Source organism: Bactrocera neohumeralis, unplaced genomic scaffold (genome assembly GCF_024586455.1).
Source record: "Bactrocera neohumeralis isolate Rockhampton unplaced genomic scaffold, APGP_CSIRO_Bneo_wtdbg2-racon-allhic-juicebox.fasta_v2 cluster09, whole genome shotgun sequence".
Taxonomy (NCBI): Eukaryota; Metazoa; Arthropoda; class Insecta; order Diptera; family Tephritidae; genus Bactrocera; species Bactrocera neohumeralis.
In genome coordinates, this window is record NW_026089622.1 from 32,667,244 (window position 1) to 32,679,373 (window position 12,130).

Here is a 12,130-nt window from a genome sequence, read left to right on the forward strand (position 1 = left end):
CTTGATTTGTGTACTGGAAACTGAACGAATCAAGTTGAATTTAAATTATGCTATATGGGAAATAGGGGTGTTTGTTGTCCGATTTCGTCCATTTTCAATGTGACATAAAAATGTAACAAAAATGCCATGTACCAATTTACAGCTTTATATCTTAATTTAGTGCATAGTTATGACACTTTATATGTTTTCGGTTAATGGCCATTCGTGGGCGTGCCAGTGCACATTGGTCGATTTCATTGGCCACAAAATAAAACAAATAAAAGTTAGAAATTTACCACTGTTTGTATCAAAGCTATTTCTTAAAACATCAATAAAACTAACGGTGAATACATTTTTGCTTGATCCCATTCGTAGGGACTATGAAAAGCGAGAGAAGTGAGACAATAGAAACACGCGGACTGTGCAGTGAAAATGGCTTAAAAATTATTTCTTATAATTAGTTAAATTGCAATTTAAAATCGTGTTTAATCCCCACAAATCGAAAGGAGTATTGATAATAAAGGTATATGTATTATAACAAAGGGGTTTTTATGTAATAACATGTTGTTTTATTATTTTAAAACAATTGTTTTATAAGTGCTCTTTTGAGTGGTATGTTTTTCTTTATACATCGATTTAAGGAATACAATAAGTTTTGATCCCTGTCTCGCCCTCAAATGAATCAAGTTTGTTTATATTAGTTAATGTTTTCTAAGTCTAAGCTTTTGATTTCAGCTGCAACTTATTGCAACCTTCTTTATTATTCATGTTATTCTACCAGGCATGCGATTTTTTGTCTGTTATTTTTTATAATTTTTTGTATTTACGTGTATGTATATTCATATTTTGACACACATTTGAGCTTTGGTTTTCATTTTATCATTTTCGCACTTTTATCGAATGTTTGTTTTGTACATAGTTTTATTTAGGCACATTATATCGGTGTAAACTTTCACGCCTTTTGAATTTTGGTGTTTAGAAAATGTGTGAAAAGTATCTACTTATTAGAAGCTTCGTTAACAAAAAACTTGATATTAACTTTTTACCCTGCTACGATAAGATTTTAGAGGAAAAAGAGTTATCCTGAGCAAATAAAGGTCTCAGAATCTGATGTTGAAGTTGAGATAAAAAAAAATAATTGGACCACATTGCGTCACAAATGTAATTAATGAACGGAATGAGTCCTCTAATTACACTGTGGAACATTTTTGGGATTATTGTCTGGGGGGTGAGAAATTCCAAGTCAGGATGCTGGTACTAGGTCAGTATAGTCTCAGAATCTGATGTTGAAGTTGAGATAAAAAAAAATTATTGGACCACATTGCGTCACAAATGTAATTAATGAACGGAATGAGTCCTCTAATTACACTGTGGAACATTTTTGGGATTATTGTCTGGGGGGTGAGAAATTCCAAGTCAGGGTGATGGTACTCGGTCAGTATAGTAAAACCCTCAAAGGGTGTTTAAATGAGTTCAGCCTTCCCCCACTCTATCCGGGACAACTGGCGCACTCTAATAAAAGACAGCTCAATTCACCATCTGATGACACCATATTAATACATTACCACTCAACACAACTCACCACACCTCTACATCAATCAACCCACTCAACTAAAAGGATGGGTAAAAGGAAAAGCGGACACATTCGATTTTTACATTTTCGCACATCAACATCCTTTTTGGACTTTCCTTTTCGACACTATGCCGCACTTGCTTAAATCAACACCGTTCCACCCGCGCCGACTGACAGCGATCCAACACAGTTCGACGCGATAAACTAATTAAACTATTGTACTGTAAACAAAAGATCATTTTAAAATAAATTGTACATTTAAATTTTCAAATAGATCTTTTCCTTTTAAAGACTCGGGCGAGTGTGAGTGCCAATTAACCTCCAAGTTTTATACTTATATACAACCAAAAAGACAAAAATAAAAAAAACAAAGTGCGAGAACATAATGCAGTGACACACAAAAAACAGAACCATATGTGCTTACACACAACATATATATACCAACAAACAACAACATAAAAGGGTGCAGTGCAAAAACAAAAAAAATAGTGCAGTGACCCAACCATAACAAAAATAAAAATAAATTACATGAAAAATCAAAATATACAAAACAGTCAACAGGTACAACAAAAAACAAACAGACATATGGGCGCGAAACCATAAAACAAAACATAAATAACAACAAAGTTAAACACAAATTAGGCGCGAAACCTAAACACGAAACATAAATCGGGCGCGAAGTCTAAAAATACAATAAAACAATAAAATTCAACAAAAATCCACAAAAACGGATCAAACGGGCGCGACCAATTAAAACAAATATACATACAAACAAACAAAAAAGTACGAGAAGGTAGCTGGAGCACAGGAGGAGAAACGAAGAAGCTAGCCAGTTGGAAGACTAGAAGAAGAGGAAAACAGGGATTGGCGATAAAACTCATTTATGTATACACATATGTATGTATTATCCCCCCCAAAAAAACCCTTGCGGGAAGATAAAGTGAGTTGTATCGTTTCCATTTATTATTGTTGCATATTATGCACGTTTGTATGTATGCCTAAAGTTACAGTTTTATATATGTAATCATATTATAAAACCTGTAATAAAAAATCTGCTTGGTTAATATACAACATAAATTAGGTACATAACATAGAAAAAACAATAAAAGGCACATAGACATACAAAAGTGCCTATGTAATTTTTAACAAAGGAGAAAACCTTTTTTCCATTCCCTTTTCTCTCTCTCTCGCCTGTGCGAAGAAATATACTTAAGTACAAGTATACTCAAGCATAAGGCATACAATCTGCCAAGTAATTACCAAACAAAAATAAAATAAGTTTATTTACGAAACAGCATATGATTGCATACCCTACACTGGGTACGGCATATCAAATTATTAAATCTTATTTAATTTTCAAAGACAAAAGTTCTCATAATTTCCGTAAATAACTAAACGGAACGGTAATTAAACTCACAAAATACGTTAATTGGAACGAATACAAAAAAATCAGTTTCACAAAATATAAATAAGTTTGTGAACACAACAAAAAAAAATATATACTTATATAAATTTGAATACTATTTATACATTCAAACATACGTACATATACATCCTTTCAAAGTCCACATTGGCATCTATCCGGCAATACCCCTTGTTCTTTGGCAAACAAAAACAAGCAGGATTGCACACAAAAAGGAAATTGATCTCTCTGACGAGCTCTCAATTGCTTAAGAATATAAGAAAAAGCATAATCATAAGTACACAAACAATTCGTGCATACTTATGTAAACAGCGCATTGATCTCCTCAGCGAGCTCTCAATCGCACAAAACATAAGTACATACATACGCATGTAAATACAAGTACACGTAATAGGGTGTGCCTAATTACACAACATTAGGACATAAGAAATATAAATTAATTGAAGAGAAGAAAAAATTTAAGTAAAACTAATTCTATCGCAATTAAATACCAAAAAATAAAACGTTAATAAAACTAACACTATTTTAGCAAGATAATCGAAATTCAAAACTCTATTTACCTAAAAGAGTATTCGGTTTCAAGCAATAACCCATTGCCTTATTTACAAAAACAAATTTAATTATTTACAAATAAAAAATAAAATAAAACCAAAATGGTTAATAACGCAAAAAATCAAAATACACCTGCAGGAGCTACACGCTCAAAACAGGTTGTTAAATTCATTTCACAAAGTGACAGTTTAACAAGATACTGCACTAGATTTGCCTCTTCGCCGATTTATGAAAACTCTGAATCGCTATTAGAAATCAAAATTCAAAATCTTGAAAACTTTTGGACTCGCCTCTAAGCGGCTCATGACGCCATTCTAGATTCTAACGATTCAGATACACACAACTTCAAATCATCGGCTTACGATATTTACGAAAACTGCTTAGACCAGTATGAAGAAACCAAAGCTATGATCTCCGATCAATTAAAGCTAATAAAAGCAATTACACCTACTCCCCACAGTAGAGTAGAGCTGCCACAAATAGACAGTCAAAAGGCAAGTTCAGGCATCTACCTCGAGCTGCCCGCATGTGACACAGAAACCTTTTACGGAGGTTATGAAGAATGGCCGTCCTTCCGGGGCATGTTTACGGCCGTGTACATAAACCGTCCTCAATTGTCACAAGCGCAAAAATTGTATCACCTCAGATACAAAACTAAAGGTCAAGCAGGAATAATAGTAAAACAGTTCGCTCTTAATGACGATAATTTCAATTTGGCTTGGGAAGCTCTAAAAGCTCGTTACGAAAACGAAAGAATATTAGTCGACAAACAAGTCACAATATTAATGAATTTACCAAAAATTCAGAAAGAAACAAGTGAAGAATTTATAAAACTTCAATCCACTGTTTCAAATTGCTTGTCGGCTCTAGCGACACAAAATATTCCCACAGACAGCTGGGACCCAATTCTGGTAAACATTTGCACCGCCGCATTACCAGAAAAGTCGTTACTTCTATGGGAGCAATCGCTCTCATCACGAAAAAAGTGCCCAACGTGGCAACAAATGAAAGATTTTCTCACCACCCAATATGAAATTGCGGAAAGGTTAGGAGAAAATCGAATCAAAACTAAGAACAAACACGACCAAAATGGAAGCTTAAATAGACCCCAAGCTAGAAGCAAAAACAAATCAAACATAATTTTCAACAAAACACAATCGTTCACATCCGAACAAAAAAAACATTCGTCATGCGAACTATGTAAAAGAGGGCATAAACTTAAAACTTGCGAGAAGTTTAAAAAATTAAAAGTTAACGAACGAAATATTTTTGTCAGGTCAAAACGACTTTGCACAAATTACCTCTCACAAGCGCACACACATAAAAATTGCAAAAGCAAATTCAATTGCCTCTATTGTCGCAAAAGACATCATTTAATGCTTCATTACAGCATATATCCCATCTCACCCCAAAGAAGCGCTTATACAAAAAGAACCACGGGTTTAATTGCAAAAGCAAATCCCGAAAAACAAAATTATAAAAATAGCCAAGAGACACCATGTTGCTCAAAGGCACAAAAAGTGCAAACGCTACACAGCGAAATACAAAATGGACTAGTTACCGAACTAGTCACAACCATACCAACTCAAGTTGAGTACAATACAAATAAACACCTTAATTCACAATTAAGGGAATTTCAAACTCTAGAAGATCAGTATTGTGAGGACTTTTCTAAAGCCACAACTACTCGATCATATAATGGTCGGTACGTCGTACGACAACCACTAGAGCCACAATTTTCGAATACCCCACATAATGGTAGAAAAAACAAAGTCAGATTCCCCCTGACAACTTCATATAAAAACAAAAAGATATGTTCGTAACTTTTCGACCCCGCAGGATGGCTTTAGCCAATAATGATACAAAAAACATGCTTAAAAAATGTCAAACTATGTGGCGCGGTACTAAACGTCAAATTAGTGCATACGCACTTAAACATGTAAAAAAAAGTGTCTCAAAAAGTAAAAAAAAAAAAAAAAAAATTGACACTTTTCATACAATATTGCCCCACAGAGGATTAAATTTTCCAATAAATAATATCTCAAAAGCAAGTTAAGGGATCACCATACTCCCAATGCAATACTGTGACGCAGCTAGACTTAACAAAAGCAAAGATAGCAAGGTAGGTCTTATCGCCCCTACATTAGCGCTTCTCATAAGGGTAGTTGGTGAGAATCACATACCACTTAAAAAATTATAATTCTAATGAAGCCGTTCGCAAGATCCCTCCTTTGTCACAGTCCTAACTCCAGAGCTACGGAGTACCAATTCTGGCATATCTGAGCCAGGCGTGGGGTTACTATCCTTCATAAGCCGATAATAAAGAACAGACAAATAATAAACAATTGTCAAATAACCGCTAATGAAATAAACAAAAGCGAACAACGCATACTTTTGTTTGCTATAATAATGAGTCCAAACCGCAAACTCAAAATAAAGTTGCTCTTCTCAAATACCAGCACGCAAATTAAAATGCATCCAAAATACATGTGTTATGTTTAAATCAAAATCCGTTGTCTGCACACTCGGATAAACGAGAGTATATTAAAACTCCATCATCAAATACCTCTGCTGTCAGAATGTATTCTGCGCCTCGGCTACTCAAACAGCAGTACGCCAAAATACAGAATACTAGGCAAAATATTCGCCTAGGGGGCCCAGGATGTTTAAATGAGTTCAGCCTGCCCCCACTCTATCCGGGACAACTGGCGCACTCTAATAAAAGACAGCTCAATTCACCATCTGATGACACCATATTAATACATTACCACTCAACACAACTCACCACACCTCTACATCAATCAACCCACTCAACTAAAAGGATGGGTAAAAGGAAAAGCGGACACATTGGGTTTTTACATTTTCGCACATCAACATCCTTTTTGGACTTTCCTTTTCGACACTGTGCCGCACTTGCTTAAATCAACACCGTTCCACCCGCGCCGACTGACAGCGATCCAACACAGTTCGACGCGATAAACTAATTAAACTATTGTACTGTAAACAAAAGATCATTTTAAAATAAATTGTACATTTAAATTTTCAAATAGATCTTTTCCTTTTAAAGACTCGGGCGAGTGTGAGTGCCAATTAACCTCCAAGATACAGTGATTGGTATTCCCCAATAAATTGGGTCAACTTTTAGTCAAATGGTTTGGCGTTCGTATGTGTCAGTTTTTTTTTATGACCTTTGAAATGTTTCCTTATCTTGATGTTTTTTCGCTTAGTTGTAACATTTTGGCAAAAACGTAGTTTAACATAACTCGCGAACCACTATTTTCTATTTTTCCAATCCATTAGACGGTTGTAGCAGCTTTTACACACTATATTTAGTACCCAATTTTCGTTCACTATAACATAAGAAAAAATTTAAAAGGTCATAAAAAAACTGACACATACGAACGCCAAACCCTTTGAGGGTTTTACTATACTGACCTAGTGACATCACACTGACTTGGGATTCCTCACACCCTAGATTAGCTGTTGTATTGTGAAATTTAAAAGGTCATAAAAAAAATCTGACACATACGAACGCCAAACCCTTTGAGGGTTTTACTATACTGACCTAGTACCATCACCCTGACTTGGAATTTCTCACCCTCCAGATTAGCTGTTGTACTGTGTTACCTATTATCAATAGGATTATGTGGTTTTGATGGCAATTCTGATCAGAGCGAATATAAGCAGAAATTTGAAAATAATAATTTGGAAGAGAATCATTTATTTGTCACGACATTTGTCCCTGTATAACTGATAATAAAATCGCAAAATGATGAAGAGCAAAAACAAATATGGAAAAACTGCAGACCTTCATCCACCCGCTATTGCGCGTCCTGTTAGAATTCAATTTCAAAAGTAATCAGCTTTATAAACCCTAAGTGCACTGGATTTGCGCTAGATTCTGCAAAGAAATTAACTTCAAATTATTCCTGGTATTATCTTCCTTCGTCAGTAATAACATCACTCCCGATGTTATTCAATATGCACCAGTTTCAATTGGAGAGCTCTTAGATCCTTTCATCACCAGTCAAAGAAACTATCATGCAAAATTAAATCAATTTTAGTAAAATCAGTTTTTGATTTAGTTGAATAATATTAAAAAAAATCCTTTTTCCGTTTATTAACTTTTTTAATTTAATATTATTAATTAAAATTTGTTACCATTCAGGGGTGGCGGAGTGGGAAACGGGAGATGAAAATTTTAAAATCTTTGGCAAAAGTTTCACTTTTATATAGTCAGTGGAAGTATTTTTGGCCGCTGATTCCATACAAGACCGACCACTGTGCAGTGGTCCGATGACGTTCATCTACGAACTTATAATTTGTTTTGTACTAAGGAACCCACATACCAAGTTTCATCGAGATATCTCAATTTTTTCTCAAAATACAGCTTGCACAGACAGACGCACGTACGGACGGACAGTCAACCGGATTTAAACTTTTCTCGTCATCCTGATCATTTATACATATACTATATAACCCTATATCTATCTCGTTTAGTTTTAGGTGATACCTACAACCGTTAGGTGAACAAAACTATAATATTCTGTATCAACTGGTTGCAAGAGTATAAAAATGGTAATTGTATAACTATATTCGTTGTATCGCCCTCGAAGGAAACTACATATATCTATCTATATAAATAAAAATGAATTGTTGTTCGTTAGTCTGATTAAAACTCGAGAACGGCTGGGCCGATTGAGCTGAGTTTGGTTTTAAAATGTTTGTCGTAGTCCAGGGTAGGTCTAAACGGTGAGCAAATAAGGAAAAATTGCGAGTAAGATAGAGTAAGACGGCAATTCCATTTTCCCATATAAAAGTTGACTCTAATATACATTTATTATATTTATTTATTTATCTATATAAATAAAAATGAATTGTTGTTCGTTAGTCTGATTAAAACTCGAGAACGGCTGGGCCGATTGAGCTGACTTTGGTTTTCAAATGTTTGTCGTAGTCCAGGGTAGGTCTAAACGGTGAGCAAATAAGGAAAAATTACGAGTAAGATAGAGTAAAACGGCAATTCCATTTTCCCATATAAAAGTTGACCACTTACTTGCTGTCAAACATTTGACGGTATTTGTACTCTCAGTTCCACTCGAATTGAAGAACGCATTAAAACAAGACTTTTGAATCGACCACATAATATCAACTTTGCTCATAACATCGTGTATTTAAATTTCAATTTCAAATTTCAAAATATATAAATATAATTAATGTGTTGACATGTTTGATGGTGCCAACCTTACAGTGTTACCAACTCTCAAAAATTCTTTTATTATAATAACGGGGCATCTCTGCCTGTGCAGACTCCACATTGCTAATTGCTTACTAGATATAGAATACTAAATAGTTTGCCATATATGGTAAGCTAGAAGCTGTCTCTTCAGCAGTTTAACAGCCCAGTTTTCATTTATATGAAAATTTCGAAGAGGCAACATATCCCATTTCCACATATGCCGACGGCATTTTAATTTCGGTAATATGAAAATTAGAAGAGCAAGTTAAGACGGTTGTGTTATATTATAAAAATAAAGCACATTTTCAAAATAACTTAAGATTTAGTTTAATATTGTTAATTTATAGAAATATTATGGAAATTGGATTGTGAAGTTTTAAACTTAATAAACTTATACAAGCATAAATCAAAATATCATTTCTCATTTTAAATTTATTATTTTAATTTTAAAATATAAATATAATTAATGTGTTGACATGTTTGATGGTGCCAACCTTACAGTGTTAACAACTCTCAAAAATACTTTTATTATAATAACGGGGCATCTCTGCCTGTGCAGACTCCACATTGCTCATTGCTTACTAGATATAGAATACTAAATAGTTTGCCATATATGGTAAGCTAGAAGCTGTCTCTTCAGCAGTTTAACAGCCCAGTTTTCATTTATATGAAAATTTCGAAGAGGCAACATATTCCATTTCCACAAATGCCGACGGCATTTTAATTTCGGTAATATGAAAATTAGAAGAGCAAGTTAAGACGGTTGTGTTATATTTAAAAATAAAGCACATTTTCAAAGTAACATTTAATATTTAGTATAATATTGTTAATTTATAGAAATATTATGCAAATTGGGTTGGGAAGTCTTAAATTTAATAAACTTATACAAGCATAAATCAAAATATCATTTCACATTTTAAATTTATTATTTTAATATTAAAATATAAATATAATTAATGTGTTGACATGTTTGATGGTGCCAACCTTACAGTGTTAACAACTCTCAAAAATACTTTTATTATAATAACGGGGCATCTCTGCCTGTGCAGACTCCACATTGCTCATTGCTTACTAGATATAGAATACTACATAGTTTGCCATATATCGTAAGCTAGAAGCTGTCTCTTCAGCAGTTTAACAGCGCAGTTTTCATTTATATGAAAATTTCGAAGAGGCAACATATCCCATTTCCACATATGCCGACGGCATTTTAATTTTGGTAATATGAAAATTAGAAGAGCGAGTTAAGACGGTTGTGTTATATTATAAAAATAAAGTACATTTTCAAAATAACATTTAATATTTAGTATAATATTGTTAATTTATAGAAATATTATGCAAATTGGGTTGGGAAGTCTTAAATTTAATAAACTTATACAAGCATAAATCAAAATATCATTTCTCATTTTAAATTTATTATTTTAATTGGTATATAAAAGTTATGCCACAATTATTATATAGTAGTCCAAAAATATAAATTCTTATTTTTCCCAGAAATACATTTGTAAAAAAAAGGATCTTTATCACATCTATTACCACAATTATTATATAGTAGTCCAAAAATATAAATTCTTATTTCTTATTTTTTCCAAAAATACATTTGTAAACAAAAGGATATTTATCCTTTTTTTATGTTCCACACAAAAGATTTAAGGAGTTCAAGAGCTCAAAACGTGCCCTACATCAGCTACCTACCCGACGCCATTTCGCAAATGATAAAATAAATCAGCTACCTACCCGACGGCATTTCGCAAATGATAAAATAAATTTTTCAAGAGCTAGTATTCTAAAGCATACGCTTCATCATCTCGAAAAAGCACGTATTCGAACGTTACATTGTTTTGTCCCTAAATTTAGAGACTTTTTGCTGCGCTCCTACTTTAACATCCTTGGTTTTGTCATCTCATGTTAAAAAAAAAGAAACATTTAATTGGAGAAATAAGAAAGTAATAAGTGTGGCTAAATGAGCACCTGACCCCCCTCTTACTATAATAAAACTACACCCCACTCATACACACCATACTCAACACGAATACACCATCTACATCATCCACACATCATTTCATCACACTCTCATCTCATCTACACCACACCTTTCACACCACACACGAGGACACCAGACACAAGCAACAAAAGGGAGTGGCGGACGGCGCCAGGGCCTCTTTCTTCTCGATCAATCAGTGCGCCTACACGTATCCGATAACCAAACGTTCGACGCTTAAATCCAGGTGAGTGCCGGTAATTTGTTGTGTGATCAACGTCAGTTTTTCTATTGGTCCTTCGAGCCGTACCGGACGGCACTAGTGGCGACATAAATTTAAAAAATATATAAAATAAAATATAAATAATCTCGGTGACGCGGCGACGCGCTAACAAGCTAAATTAATTACAAAAAAAAAAAAACGGGAGTGAAAACTTTACACAAAACGGTAGTGATAAAGGGAAAAATCCCGTTAGTGACAAAACTTGGACAAATAAAAACCGGTAGTGAAAAAAATTTGCACCGGGAGTGACAAAAAATTTTAAATAAAACCTAACTAAAACCTGTGGTGAGTGGAAAAAACAAAAAAAAAAAAAAAAAAACCGGTGTCGAAAGTGCAGTGTGAAAACAACATATATAAAAAGTTAAAAAAAAAAAAAAAAAAAAAAAAATTTGGTAAAAGTTAAAAAGTTACGGTCGTGAGAAAATTCGAAACAACAAAAAAAAAAAAGTAGAAATTTTTGCCATATACATATGTATATACATATACACAACACATAAAAAGTGAACAAACGTGCGGTGAAAAAAAAAAAAAAAAAAAAAAAAAGAGGAGACAAGTACGGTGGTTTATACATACATACATACATATTAGTGAAAAGATGTAACGCTGTGATTAAAGTGACGAAAATCAAAGCACAAATAAAACACAACAACAAGAAAAAGGGGTTCTAAACCGTACAAGTGAAAAAAAAAAAAAAAAAAAACTAAATAAATAAGTGTGCTGTGAAAATAAAAGTGAAGTAGTGGGTGAAATAACGTACAAACAAGACAAAAAAGGAAAAAAAAAAACCAATAAAACACAAAGCCACCAGAAAATCACCGCAGCAGAAAGCAGCAAGCAGCACAAGGATAGGAGAAAGAAGCACTCCACAAGCACAGGCACAAGCGTAGACACAGGCAAATACCCATAGACACATACACTCATATTGTCCCCAAAAGCCCCTGGCGGAAATCAAAGTGAGTAGTATCGTCTCCTTTCATTTTAATATATCATTTTCATATGTATGGTTTAAACTCTAAAACATACTAAAACATAAAGTTTACGGTTCAGACCAAAATCCCGGTCGAAAAATAAGTGGAAACCGTTACCAAACTGTTCGGTGT

General features: G+C 33.8%; 2 protein-coding genes across 2 annotated transcripts in view; both read right to left on the reverse strand.

Moving 5' to 3' along the window:
• Positions 1-12,130, reverse strand: part of LOC126764244 (uncharacterized) — a 480,626-nt gene that overhangs the window by 53,117 nt on the left and 415,379 nt on the right. The window lies entirely within an intron of this gene.
• Positions 1-12,130, reverse strand: part of LOC126764044 (dnaJ homolog subfamily C member 16) — a 384,131-nt gene that overhangs the window by 20,866 nt on the left and 351,135 nt on the right. The gene's annotated exons all lie outside the window — the stretch shown is intronic.